The sequence below is a fragment of the Bos mutus genome, chromosome 7, assembly GCF_027580195.1.
Source record: "Bos mutus isolate GX-2022 chromosome 7, NWIPB_WYAK_1.1, whole genome shotgun sequence".
NCBI classification, from domain to species: Eukaryota; Metazoa; Chordata; class Mammalia; order Artiodactyla; family Bovidae; genus Bos; species Bos mutus.
In genome coordinates, this window is record NC_091623.1 from 42674707 (window position 1) to 42689980 (window position 15274).

The following is a 15274-nucleotide window of genomic DNA, read 5'->3' on the forward strand; positions in this document are numbered from 1 at the left end:
AGAGAGGCCACCGCAAAGAGAAGCCTATGCACTGCAAACAAGACTAAACCCTCCTCACCGCAACTAGAGAAAAACCCACTGAGCAACAACAACCTAGCACCACCAAAAAAATAAATAAATATGCACACCAAAGAATGCTTGTAAATACATCCTTGCAACAGTATTTGTCGGAGATATACACTTCACAGTATCTTCTGTGGAAAAAATTCAAATGTAAAGAGATGTGTGCTAATGAGCTTGTTGTTGTTTAGTTACTAGGTTGTGTCCAACTGTTTGTGACTGTAGCCCCCCAGGCTCTTCTGTCCATAGGATTTCCCAGGTAAGAATCCTAGAGTGGGTTGCCATTTTCTCCTCCAGGGGATCTTACGGACATGGGGATTGAACCAGTGTCTCCTGGATTGGCAGGCAGCTTCTATACCACTGAGCTGCTGGGGAAGTGCTAATGAGCTTACCTTGCAATTGCTACATTATCTCTGAGGCTGAATGTGTTGTGTAGATTTGTTAGCCATTTATTTTCTCTATCTTAAATTATGTGTGTGAGTCCTTTGCTTTTCTATATAGGATCAGAATAGATTCCTATCTTTGATTACAATCTTTCAAACAAAGAACCGGAGATGTTTTTTAGTTGTTAAGATGTTGTCTCATTGTTAAATCATATCCAACTCTTGGCAACCCCTTGGAATGTAGCCCACCAGGCTGCTCTGTCCATGAGATTTTCCAAGCAAGAATACTTGAGTGAGTTGCCCTTTCCTCCTCCAGGGGATCTTCCCAGACCAGGGATTAGACCCATGTTTCCTGTATTGGCAGGTGGATTCTTTACGACTACACCACTAGTGCAGTCTTTGTTCCTACCTTTTGTCCCATTTTCCTTTTTTCCCCATTTTCCTTCTTACTCAATAATTTCTCACAGACCTGCCTCAAATCACAAGTCTAATGATGAATTCATTAGTTTTATGGCTGTACAACAGGTCATGTTGTGCCTGTACTACTAACACTTTGATGGTATTTCTTATTCTTTATCATTAAGTTGCTATTATACCAAAGGTACACAATACATTAAGATAGTGGAGTTCAAACTCTCATTCTAACCAAGGATGGTTTCATCCCCCAGGGATTTTTGTCTGTCACACATAGAAGGCTCCATAAGTCAGGGATGCTCTATATATCCTTCAATGCACAGGAGAGACGCCACCACAAAAATTACCTGGCTCAGAATGTCAGTGGTGCCAACACTGGAGGACTTTGAGTTAAAGTCTATCTGTATTTTGAAGGTTGATAGCTGTCTTCGTCCAAGGTCAGGGGCAGTGGCAGAGAGGAACTACCCCACGTCCGAGGTCAGGGGCAGTGGTTGGGAGGAGCTACCCCAAGCCCGAGGTCAGGGGCTGCGGCCAAGAGAAGCAACTCCACGTCCAAGGAGTGGTGGCTGCACAGGTACAGGAGGGCCGAGAGGAGTTACTCCACGTTCAAGGTCAGGAGGGGTGGTAGTGAGGACCCCTTGTCCAAGATAAGGAGCAGCGGCTGCACTTTGCTGGAGCAGCCATGAAGAGATACCCCAAGTCCAAGGTAAGAGAAACCCAAGTAAGATGGTAGGTGTTGTGAGGGGGCATCAGAGGGCAGACACACTGAAACCATGATCACAGAAAACTAGGCAATCTAATCACACTAGGACCACAGCCTTGTTGAATTCAATGAAACTAAGCCATGCCATGTGGGGCCACCCAAGACGGACAGGTCACGGTGGAGAGGTCTGACAGAATGTGGTCCACTGGAGAAGGGAATGGCAAACCACTTCAGTATTCTTGCCTTGAGAACCCCATGAACAGTATGAAAAGGCAAAATGGTAGGATACTGAAAGAGGAACTCCCCAGGTTGGTAGGTGCCCAATATGCTACTGGAGATCAGTGGAGAAATAACTCCAGAAAGAATGAAGGGATGGAGCCAAAGCAAAAATGATACCCAGCTGTGGATGTGACTGGTGATAGAAGCAAGGTCCCATGCTGTAAAGAGCAATATTGTATAGGAACATGGAATGTTAGGTCCATGAATCAAGGCAAATTGGAAGGGGTCAAACAGGAGATGGCAAGAGTGAACGTCGAAGGACTGATGCTAAAGCTGAAACTCAATACTTTGGCCACCTCATGTAAAGAGTTGACCCATTGGAAAAGACTCTGACGCTGGGAGGGATTGGGGGCAGGAGAAGGGGACAACAGAGGATGAGATGGCTGGATGGCATAACTGACTCGATGGACGTGAGTTTGAGTGAACTCCCGGAGTTGGTGATGGACAAGGAGGCCTGGCGTGCTGCAATTCATTAGGTGGCAAAGAGTCGGACATGACTGAGTGACTGAACTGAACTGAACTGATAGCTGTCTTCAGATTTTTCCGTAAAATATTGTAACAGTTCACATTTCTGCCAGAAAAATCAGAGTCTCCTTTGCTCCTAGTCCAGAAGTCAGCCCACATTTGACCAGTCTTCAAGATATTTCCCAGGACCAAGGTAGGAAAGAGAGTTTTTTGTTGCTTTCTTAAACTATATATTGAGCTAGAGCAAAGATTTATATATTTGTTCACCTTTTTTATTTGCCTATTATTATTATGTATGGGCTTCCATGGTGGTTCAGTGTTAAGTTTGAATTCGCCTGCCAGTGCAGGAGATGTGGGTTCCATCCTTGGGTCGGGAAGATAGATTCCCTGCAGAAGGAAATGGCAACCCACTCCAGTATTCTTGCCTAAAAAATCCCATGGGCAGCGGAGCTTCGTGAGCTACAGTCCATGGGGTCATAAAGGAGTCAGACACGACTTAGCAGCTAAACAGCAAAAACAATAATTATTACTGTATACAATATTAACAACTAAACAACAAGAACACATGTTATATGCCCATTTTTCTACAGATATAAGCCTTTCGAATGACTCTTTAAAATGATTATTTTTCAGTTGATTTGTGAGGTGTATATTTGGCCTTAAATTTTCTTTTAAAATTTTTTTAGTTATATAGGACTATTGCCTTGTTTATGAGTCTCTTGCATTATTTAAGGTGATTTTGACACCCCCTCTCCATTGATACTATATTGGCTTCCCAGGTGGTTCAGTTGGTAAAGAATCCACCTGCAATGTGGGAGACCTGGGTTCCATCCATGGGTTGGGAAGATTCCCTGTAGAAGGGAAAGGTTTCCCATTCCAGTATGCTGGCCTGGAGAATTTCGTGAAGTGTATAATCCATGGAGTTCGAAAGAGCTGGACACGACTGAGCAATTTTCAGTTGATATTATATATTTTCATGTCAAAGTGTTAATCTAAAATGTGTCGGTTATTCTTACGCTGAGGACATAATCTCACTAATATTTGTAAGATGTTTGCGGTAAGTGAGAAGCCATTTTTTGAAAGATAAATGTTTGTGCCAGCTTTAGGAACAATTCAATCTTTGCAAATAAATTGAAATAAAACCTTGACATATACTAAATGTCCATACATAAGGAGACCTAAGCCCTGATTCATTCAACAATGTCCTCAGATGACTAATATGAAGCAAGTTAGTGAAAACGTTGAAATGATCTGTGTATCCAAGTTTTATGTGTGTGGACTTTTGATCTTTTGGGCAAGAATCAGACATAGGGCTCGAGTATGTCCTTAGGACTCATCATAAAAAGATCAAAATCCAAGAATAACAGCAAAAAAAAAAGTCACATCCGAAAAGGGAGAAAGAGGCTTGCTCCTCTGCTTTCATATAAAAACATTTAGTCAAATGAAAATGAAATAAGCACAGGAAAAACAAGTTTTGCTGCCTGATATTAAAAATGGCCAATGTTCAATTCCTATCTACTGTATTTTGCAAGCATCCTTTTGTAAAGTGTAACTTTGTTCCCTTTGCTCATTTTTCTCTGGGGTCATAAAACCCATAAGTATTTAGACCATAACATATTGCTATTTTGGATAAATTTATTTTTTCTCTTTAATTATTTCTGCTGGGCATCAAGGGAATATAAAACCAAAGAAAGTTTCTTACCACAGTCTCTCAGGAACCGTTTGAGTTTATTAGATCTGTAATAGACATGTCCATTCTTTCTCTCTCTCTCTCTCTCTCTCTCTCTCTCTCTCTCTCTCTCTCTCTCTCTCTCGTATATAGAGATATATATTGTTGTTGCTGTTGTTCAGTCTCTAAGTCATGTCTGATGCTTTGTGAAGCAGCAGTTTCAGAATCACCTTGTTCCTCAACATCCTCTGACACCTTCTCTCCTCACTTTCCCTCCTTCTCATTTCCCTCACCACACTGGCTTTCTTTTTTTCAACTAGAACATCTTAAAAAAGCACCTTCCCCAGGGCCTTTGCACTGGCTGTTCACCCTGCCAGGCACACACTTCTGATAAGTCCATGACTCCTGCTCTCTCTTCCATGAGGTCTCTGTTCAAATGTCACCTTATTTGCTGTCTTACCTGAAGACCCATAAAAATAGCATCCCTTCTTTTCTCTTCCCTTTATACTTGCTTTCATTTTATTCATACTATGTGTCACCATATGACATGCTATATATATTTTATTTGCTATATTAATTCTCCATGACTGGATTTTAGGAGATTTTGAATACCAAAACACTGTACTCATTGTATGAACAAAATATTGACATTAATTTCCTAATTACAAAATATATAAGGTAGCATTTCAACAATGTGAGTAATGTTCACTTGCATGAAAATTAGTCATGTTTTTTCCCTTTACTTGTAGTCACTTCTACCACATGACACAGAGGATCATCACAGGTGTTTCAGAATTTCTTCTTCTGGGATTCTCAGAGGAACCAGAAATGCAGCCCTTCATATCTGGGCTTTTCCTCTGCATGATCAATGTGTTTGGAAATCTGCTCATCCAACCGGCTGTCATCTCAGACTAGCACCTCCACACCCCCATGTACTTCTTCCTCTCCAACTTTTCCTTCATAGACGTCTGCTTCACCTCCACTACCTCCAGAGATGCTGTGGAACATCCAGACACAGAGCCAAGTTATGACCTATGAAGTCTGCATCACCCAGATGTTTTTTTTTTTTTTTTTTTTTACATTATTTGCAGGGTTGGATGACTTCCTCCTGACTGAGAAGGCCTATGACAACTTTGTGGCCATCTGCCACCCCCTGCACTTCACAGTCATCAGGAATCTCCAAATCTGTGGAATTCTGGTTCTGGTTAGCTGGGCCGTCAGTGTCCTTCATTCACTGTTACAAACCTTAATGGTGTTGAGACTGTCCTTCTGTAGACAGCTGGAAATCCCTATTTCTGTTAACTCAACCAGATGGTCCAACTTGCCTGTTCTGACAACTTTCTTTATGACACACTGATATACTTTGCAGCTGGGCTGCTGGCTGGTGCTCCCCTGTCTGGGACATTTTATTCTAAGATAGTTTCCTCCATATGTGGAATCTCGTCAGCTCAGGGAAAGCTTAAAGCATTTTCCACCTGTGTGTCTCACCTCTCACTTGTCTCCTTGTTTTATTGTATGAGCTTAGGAGTGTGCCTTAGCTCTTCAGCTACCCAGAGCTCACACTCAAGTGAAATTGCCTCAGTGATGTACACTGTGGTCACACCAATGCTGAACCCCTTCATCTACAGTCTCAGGAACAAAGACATAAAAATGGCTCTGAAAGCATTCTTTAGTATGACAACTATTAAAATGCCAATTGCTCCAAGCTGAAGAAGGGAGCATGAATGAAATGTTTAAAACCTCACAGGGAGAAGCTACCATTTTTTATCAGATTCCGGAAGTAAAAGTTGCTCCTTCCATTTGTTTCTTGGAGTTTCCATTTCTTTGACTTCACCTCCTTCATAAATTCATATAACTCACTTGATTAAGCTTAGTGATTTCCCTCTTATCCAAGAGTTGTTTATGTTGTGGTTTCCCTCTTTCTCAAATTTGTTTTGAAATTTGGACCTGAACAACAAGGGAATTACTGTTTATCATGCAAGTTGAGAGAATTCTTAAAAACAGTGTATTCTCAAATAATATTTAAAGTATTAAATACTTTTCTTTCATTTTAATAAAGAATAGTCAGGAGTTGTATTGATCCTATGTGGGTGGGGTGGGGGAACTACTCAAGACATTCATGACTATTTATGTGTTTATAACAAGGAAAATCTCAGACCATTGATTTCATGTTTGCATACATCATTCCTTTATCTATCACCACCTTAGCTGCTCTTCCTGATATTCTGAACTTTAACATACACTACGTCTTGTTAGTTGTCACTCTATTTGCCTCTTTTGGATTCCATTCCCTTATTCAGCTTTATTTCCATAATACCTATTTTGTTTGTTCATGCTTACACGCTCAGTACTGTCTCTTTGCAATCCTTTGGACTGTAGCCGGCCAGACCCCTCTGTCCATGGGATTCTCCACGCAAGAATACAGGAGTGGCGGGTGGGGGAGGGGGACGGCCCTAAGATGGTGGAGGAATAGGACAGGAAGACCACTTTCTCCCCCACAAATTCCTCAAAAGAACATTTGAACGCTGAGTAAATTCCACAAAACAGCTTCTGAATGCTGGCAGAGGACATCAGGCACCCAGAAAAGCAGCCCACTGTCTTCAAAAGGAGGTAGGAAAAAATACAAAAGCTAAAAAGAGAGACAAAAGAGGTAGGGACGGAGATCCATCCTGGGAAGGGAGACTTAAAAAAGAGAGAAATTTCCAAACACCAGGAAACACTCTCACTGGCGAGTCTGTGGTGAGCCTTGGAACCTCAGAGGGCAACATAACCAGGAGGAAAAATAAATAAATAATTAAACCCCACAGATTACGTGCCCAATGGTAACTCCCCAGCGGAGAAGCAGGGCAGATGCCCGCATCCACCACTAGCAAGTGGGGGCTGGGCAGAGAGGTGCAGGCTGCATTGTTTAGAGTAAGGACCGTGCCTGAATGCCCCGAGGGCAATCTGAGGGAACTAACTTGGGATAGCAAATCAGACTGTGGGATAGCTACCACGTGAAAAGCCCTAACATAAGACACGGCCAGGCCCGCTCACAAAACAAAGGACTGAGAAGAGCTAGCCGGCTGCGGACCAGCCCATACCCCACCAGAAACAGGCAGGCGAGGGGAACCACAGCCAGAAGGGGGCAATCATGGCCCCAGAGAGGCATCCTCTACCAAACTGCAAACAAGCTTCATTGCTAACCAAGACTTCTTGGGATTCTGTACGGTCAACATCTGCCTAAGGTGCGCCTGTTGTACACCCAGAAAACCAAGCGGCAGGGACATGGGAAGCAATAAGTTGCAGTGACCACCCTCGCCAAACACCCGGTCACCTGAGCTGCTTGGACCTGGGAAGGGCACAAAATGAAGGCCCAACTGAGTCTGAGGACTACCTGAGTACGTGAACCTGAGCGGCTTAAACCTGGGAAGTGCATACAACCCAGGACCAGCCTCACAGTGTCTTGGCCACACTGGGTTTGCCTGCGCTCACAGCATGTGTGCTTTCCCTGTCTACACTGCTTAGGCTCTATGTTGCTCTTTGGGAACTGTCTAAGGCTGGCCCTGGAAGAGATAGGGAATCTACCTGATAAAGAATTCTGAATAATGATAGTGAAAATGATCCAAAATCTTGAAAACAAAATGTATAGAACAGTCTTATGGACTCTGTGGGAGAGGGAGATGGTGGGAAGATTTGGGAGAATGGCAATGAAACATGTAAAATATCGTGTGGGAAACGAGTTGCCAGTCCAGGTTCGATGCACGATGCTGGATGCTTGGGGCTGGTGCACTGGGATGGCCCAGGGGGATGGTATGGGGAGGGAGGAGGGAGGAGGGTTCGGGATGGGGAACACATGTATACCGGTGGCGGATTCATTTTGATATTTGGCAAAACTAATACAATTATGTAAAGTTTAAAAATAAAATAAAATTAGAAAAAATAAATAAATAAATAATTTGAGGATAAAAAAAAAAAATGTAGTTAGAGATAAATAGCCTGGAGACAAGGATTGAGAAGATGCAAGAAAGGTTTAACAAGGACATAGAAGAAATAAAAAAGAGTCAATATATAATGAATAATCCAATAAATGAAATAAAAAACACTCTGGAGGGAGCCAACCAAAGAATAACGGAGGCAGAAGATATGACAAATGAGGTAGAAGATAGAATGGTAGAAATAAATAAATCAGAGAGGAAAAACTGAAAAATGAATTAAAAGAAATGAGGACAATCTCAGAGACCTCTGGGAGATTGTTAAATGCCCCAACATTTGAATCATACGAGTCCTAGAAGAAGAAGACAGAAGGAAAGACCACAAGAAAATACTTGAGCAGATAATCATTGAAAATTTCCCTAAAATGGGGGAGGAAATAATCACCCAAGTCCAAGAAACCCAGAGAGTCCCAAACAGGATAAACCCAAGGCAAAACACCCCAAGACACATATTAATCAAATTAACAAAGATCAAACACAAAGAACAAATATTAAAAGCAGCAAGGGAAAAACAACAAATAACACACAAGAGGATTCCCATAAGGATAACAGCTGATCTTTCAATAGAAACTCTTCAGGCCAGGAGGGAATGGCAGGACATACTTAAAGTGATGAAAGAAAATAACCTACAGCCCAGATTACTGTACCCAGCAAGGGTCTCATTCAAATATAAAGGAGAAATCACAAGCTTTACAGACAAGCAAAAGCTGAGAGAATTCAAGACCAACAAACCGGCTCTCCAACAAATTCTAAAAGATCTTCCCTAGATAGGAAACACAGAAAGGGTATATAAACTTGAGCCCAAAACAATAAAGTAAATGGCAACGGGATCATACTTATCAATAATTACCTTAAATGTAAATGGGTTGAATGCCCCAACCAAAAGACAAAGACTGGCTGAATGGATACAAAAACAAGACCCCTATATATGTTGTCTACAAGAGATCCACCTCAAAACAAAGGACACATACAGACTGAAAGTGAAGGGCTAGAAAAAGATATTCCATGCAAATAGAGACCAAAAGAAAGCAGGAGTAGCAATACTCATATCAGATAAAATAGACTTTAAAACAAAGGCTGTGAAAAGAGACAAAGAAGGACACTACATAATGATCAAAGGATCAATCCAAGAAGAAGATATAACAATTATAAATATATATGCACCGAACACGGGAGCACCACAATATGTAAGACAAATGCTAACAAGTATGAAAGGAGAAATTAACAATAACACAATAATAGTGGGAGACTTTAATACCCCACTCACACCTATGGATAGATCAAATAAACAGAAAATTAACAAGGAAACACAAACTTTAAATGATACAATAGACCAGTTAGACCCAATTGATATCTATAGGACATTTCATCCCAAAACAATGAATTTCACCTTTTTCTCAAGCGCACATGGAACCTTCTCCAGGATAGATCACATCCTAGGCCATAAATCTAGCCTTGGTAAATTCAAAAAAATAGAAATCATTCCAAGCATCTTTTCTGACCACAATGCAGTAGGATTAGATCTCAATTACAAGAGAAAAACTATTAAAAATTCCAACATATGGAGGCTGAACAACACGCTGCTGAATACACAACAAATCACAGAAGAAATCAAAAAAGAAATCAAAATTTGCATAGAAACTAATGAAAATGAAAACACAACAACCCAAAACCTATGGGACACTTAAAAGCAGTCCTAAGGGGAAAGTTCATAGCAATACAGGCATACCTCAAGAAACAAGGAAAAAGTCAAATAAATAACCTAATCCTACACCTAAAGCAACTAGAAAAGGAAAAAATGAAGAACCCCAGGGTTAGTAGAAGGAAAAAAATCTTAAAAATTAGGGCAGAAATAAATGCAAAAGAAACAAAAGAGACCATAGCAAAAATCAACAAAGGCAAAAGCTGGTTCTTTGAAAGGATAAATAAAATTGACAAACCATTAGCCAGACTCATCAAGAAACAAAGGGAGAAAAATCAAGTCAATAAAATTAGAAATGAAAATGGAGAGATCACAAAAGACAACACAGAAATACAAAGGATCATAAGAGACTACTATCAACAATTATATGCCAATAAAATGGACAATGTGGAAGAAATGGACAAATTGTTAGAAAAGTACAACTTTCCAAAACTCGACCAAGAAGAAATAGAAAATCTTAACAGACCCATCACAAGCACAAAAATTGAAACTGTAATCAAAAATCTTCCAGCAAACAAAAGCCCAGGCCCAGACGGCTTCACAGCTGAATTCTACCAAAAATTTAGAGAAGAGCTAACACCTATCCTGCTCAAACTCTTCTAGAAAATTGCAGAGGAAGGTAAGCTTCCAAACTCATTCTATGAGGCCACCATCACCCTAATACCAAAACCTGACAAAGATCCCACAAAAAAAGATAACTACAGGCCAATATCACTGATGAACATAGATGCAAAAATCCTAAACAAAATTCTAGCAATCAGAATCCAACAACACATTAAAAAGATCATACACCATGACCAAGTGGGCTTTATCCCAGGGATGCAAGGATTCTTCAATATCCGCAAATCAATCAATGTAATACACCACATTAACAAATTGAAAAATAAAAACCATATGATTATCTCAATAGATGCAGAGAAAGCCTTTGACAAAATTCAACACCCATTTATGATAAAAACTCTCCAGAAAGCAGGAATAGAAGGAACATACCTCAACATAATAAAAGCTGTATATGACAAACCCACAGCAAACATTATCCTCAGTGGTGAAAAATTGAAAGCATTACCTCTAAAGTCAGGAACAAGACAAGGGTGCCCACTTTCACCATCACTATTCAACATAGTTTTGGAAGTTTTGGCCACAGCAATCAGAGCAGAAAAAGAAATAAAAGAATCCAAATTGGATAAGAACAAGTGAAACTCTCACTGTTTGCAGATGACATGATCCTCTACATAGAAAACCCTAAAGACTCCACCAAAAAATTACTAGAGCTAATCAATGGATACATTAAAGTTGCAGGATATAAAATCAACACACAGAAATTCCTTGCATTTCTATACACTAATAATGAGAAAACAGAAAGAGAAATTAAGGAAACAATTCCATTCACCATTGCAACGGCAAGAATAAAATACTTAGAAATACATCTACCTAAAGAAACGAAAGACCTATATATAGAAAACTATAAAACACTGGTGAAAGAAATCAAAGAGGACACTAATAGATGGAGAAATATACCATGTTCATGGATTGGAAGAATCAATATAGTGAAAATGAGTATACTACCCAAAGCAATTTATAGATTCAATGCAATCCCCATCAAGCTACCAACGGTATTCTTCACAGAGCTAGAACAAATATTTCACAATTTGTATGGAAATACAAAAAACCTCGAATAGCCAAAGCGATCTTGAGAAAGAAGAATGGAACTGGAGGAATCAACCTACCTGACTTCAGGCTCTACTACAAAGGCACAGTTATCAAGACAGTATGGTACTGGCACAAAGACAGAAATATTGATCAATGGACAAAGTAGAAAGCCCAGAGATAAATCCACGCACATATCGACACCTTATCTTTGACAAAGGAGGCAAGAATATACAATGGAGAAAAGACAATCTCTTTAACAAGTGGTGCTGGGAAAACTGGCCAACCACTTATAAAAGAATGAAACTAGACCACTTTCTAACACCATACACAAAAATAAACTCAAAATGGATTAAAGATCTCAATGTAAGACCAGAAACTATAAAACTCCTAGAGGAGAACATAGCCAAAACACTCTCCGACATACATCACAGCAGGATCCTCTATGACCCACCTCCCAGAATATTGGAAATAAAAGCAAAAATAAACAAATGGGACCTAATTCAACTTAAAAGCTTCTGTACATCAAAGGAAACTATTAGCAAGGTGAAAAGACAGCCTTCAGAATGGGAGAAAATAATAGCAAATGAAGCAACTGACAAACAACTAATCTCAAAAATATACAAGCAACCCCTACAGCTCAATTCCAGAAAAATAAATGACCCAATCAAAAAATGGGCCAAAGAACTAAATAGACATTTCTCCAAAGAAGACATACAGATGGCTAACAAGCACATGAAAAGATGCTCAACGTCACTCATTATCAGAGAAATGCAAATCAAAACCACTATGAAGTACCATTTCACGCCAGTCAGAATGGCTGCAATCCAAAAGTCTACAAGCAATAAATGCTGGAGAGGGTGTGGAGAAAAGGGAACCCTCTTACACTGTTGGTGGGAATGCAAACTAGTACAGCCACTATGGAGAACAGTGTGGAGATTCCTTAAAAGACTGGAAATAGAACTGCCTTATGATCCAGCAATCCCACTGCTGGGCATACACACTGAGGAAACCAGAAGGGAAAGAGACACGTGTACCCCAATGTTCATCGCAGCACTGTTTATAATAGCCAGGACATGAAAGCAACCTAGATGCCCATCAGCAGATGAATGGATAAGAAAGCTGTGGTACATATACACAATGGAGTATTACTCAGCCATTAAAAAGAATACATTTGAATCAGTTCTAATGAGGTGGATGAAAGTGGAACCTATTATACAGAGTGAAGTAAGCCAGAAAGAAAAACACCAATACAGTATACTAACGCATATATATGGAATTTAGAAAGATGGTAACAATAACTCTGTGTATGAGACAGAAATAGAGACACTGATGTATAGATCAGTCTTATGGACTCTGTGGGAGAGGGAGAGGGAGGGGAGATTTGGGAGAATAGCATTGAAACATGTATAATATCATGTATGAAACGAGTCGCCAGTCCAGGTTCGATGCACGATACTTGATGCTTGGGGCTGGTGCACTGGGATGATCCAGAGGAAGGGTATGGGGAAGGAGGAGGGTTCAGGATGGGGAGCATGGATATACCCATGGCGGATTCATTTCAATGTTTGGCAAAACTAATACAATATTGTAAAGTTTAAAAATAAAATTAAATTAAAAAAAGATTTCACAGCAGAAATTCTACAAGCCAGGAGGGAATGGAATTGCATTCTCAGAAATCTGGAAGAGAACAACTTTCACCCCAAAATATTCTATCCCTAAAAATTATCATTAAGATATGAAGGAGAAATACTTTTTCATACAAACAAATGCTAAGGGAGTTTTGCAACACTAGACCTAACCTACAAGAAATGTAGAAAGAAGCTCTTCAACATGAAATGGAAAAGGCAAAAAGACACAAAACTTTGAGTAAGGTGACAAATAGAGTCATAAAATTATGAAATACTACAGAACAGAGTTTTAAATACCTTATTATCATGTAATGTGCAAAGAGGAGAAAAAGCAGAAAACAATTATGGCTACTTCAATTAGGTAACAAGCTCACAACATAAAAAGGCAACTAAAACACAAAACGGGAAGAGGGAAACTAAGAAACCCATGTGTGCAACAAAAATAAGATGCTGTCGGGGAAAAGGACTATTTTTCCTATGAGATGTTTACCATAAACCCATGGTGACCACAAAACATAAATCTAGACTAATGACTCAAAACATCAAAAAAGAGGAAGCTGATTAAAACAAATCATAGAAAAATGACCAAATTCAAATGGCAGACAGAAACTCAGGAAAAAGAAAAAAAGGAGGGTGGGGAATAGGATAATCAGAATAGAAAAGATAAAATAGCAGTACTAAATCCTCATCTGTCAATAATCATTCTAAATGTGTTGAATGCACCTATAAAAAATACAGAGTGGATTAAAATACAAGACCCACATACATACTAAAGCCAAGAGACTCTTCATGTCTAGATATAGATTTAAAAATAAGTGACGGAGAAGGATAGCCCAAGCAAATGGCAACATAAAAGATGTAGCCATAATCATATCAGAAAAAAATGGATTTCAAGATAAAAGAGGAAACAAAAGACAAAAATGGACAGAATACAATGCTACAGGGGACAGTTCATCAAGAACACATAATCGTTTTTTTTATTTACAAGCACCTAAAATAGGAGCACCAAACATATACAACAATAGTTAACAGACCTAAAGGGAGAAATTGACAGTAACACAATAATAGCCCATGACTTTAACAATCCTGATATATGAATAAGTATCATCCAACTAGAAAGTCAAAAAATAAGTATCAGCTAAATTAAATAGAGAAGAGAAGGCAATGGCAATCTACTCCAGTACTCTTGCCTGGAAAATCCATGGACAGAGGAGCCTGGTAGGCTGCAGTCCATGGGGTCGCTAAGAGTTGGACATGACTGAGTGACTTCACTTTCACTTTTTACTTTCATGCATTGGAGAAGGAAATGGCAACCCACTCCAGTGTTCTTGCCTGGAGAATCCCAGGGACGGGGAAGCCTGGTGGGCTGCCGTCTCTGGGGTCGCACAGAGTCGGACACGACTGAAGCAACTTAGCAGCAGTAGCAGCAAATTAAATATAAGGCCAGATGCATTTGATATATTTATATAGAACATTCCATCCTAATATAGAAGAATATACATTTTTTTCTCAAGTGTACATGGGGCATTCTCAAGAATAGGCCATGTTCTGGGGACACAAAACTAGCCTCAATAAATTTAGGAAATTTTGAATCACATCAGGCTTCTCTTCCAATCATTAATATATAAAACTAGAAATCAAATAAAAGAGGAAAGATGGAAACAAAAAACAGAACTATGTGAAAACTGAAACACATGCTACTGAACAACTATGAGGTCAATAAAAATACCAAGGGAGAAATACAGAATCACCTGAAGACAAACGAAAATAAAAATATCACATACTTAAATCTATGAGATATACTAAAACTGAACTAAGATAGAAATATTTGGCAATACAGGCAATACAGACACAAGAAAATTTCAAGGTAAACAATTTTTATTTGAACCAGAAGAAAGATCACCATACAATCTCATGTTAGCAAAACATGTCAAATTGTTTTCTTTTATAATGGCTTGCTGTGAACACCATATGATATCACTTATATGAAGAATGTAAAATATGACACAAACGTAACAAATGTCCTTATCTCTGAAACGGAAACAGACTCACAGACATAGAGAACAGACTGGCAGTTGCCAAGGGAGAGGGAGTGTAGAGGGGATGGATTGAAAGTTTGGGATTAACAGATACAAGTTATTATATTTAGCATGAATAAACAGCAAGGTCCTACAGTATAGCACAGGAACTATATTCAGTATTCTGTGACAAAGCATAATGAAAAAGGATTTAAAAATAAAGCATATCTGTGTATAACTGAATCACTTCACGAAATCAACTACACTTCAATAAAGTATTAAAAAAGAAAAAAAAGAATGGCTTGTTATGCAACAAGAGATTACTGATA

The 15274-nt window shown here is 39.4% G+C and overlaps 1 pseudogene; it reads left to right on the top strand.

The window, feature by feature from the left end:
• Positions 1-1214: 1214 nt before the first annotated feature.
• On the top strand, positions 1215-5683 carry LOC102280832 (olfactory receptor 1571-like; annotated as a pseudogene).
• The last annotated feature ends 9591 nt before the right edge of the window (positions 5684-15274 follow it).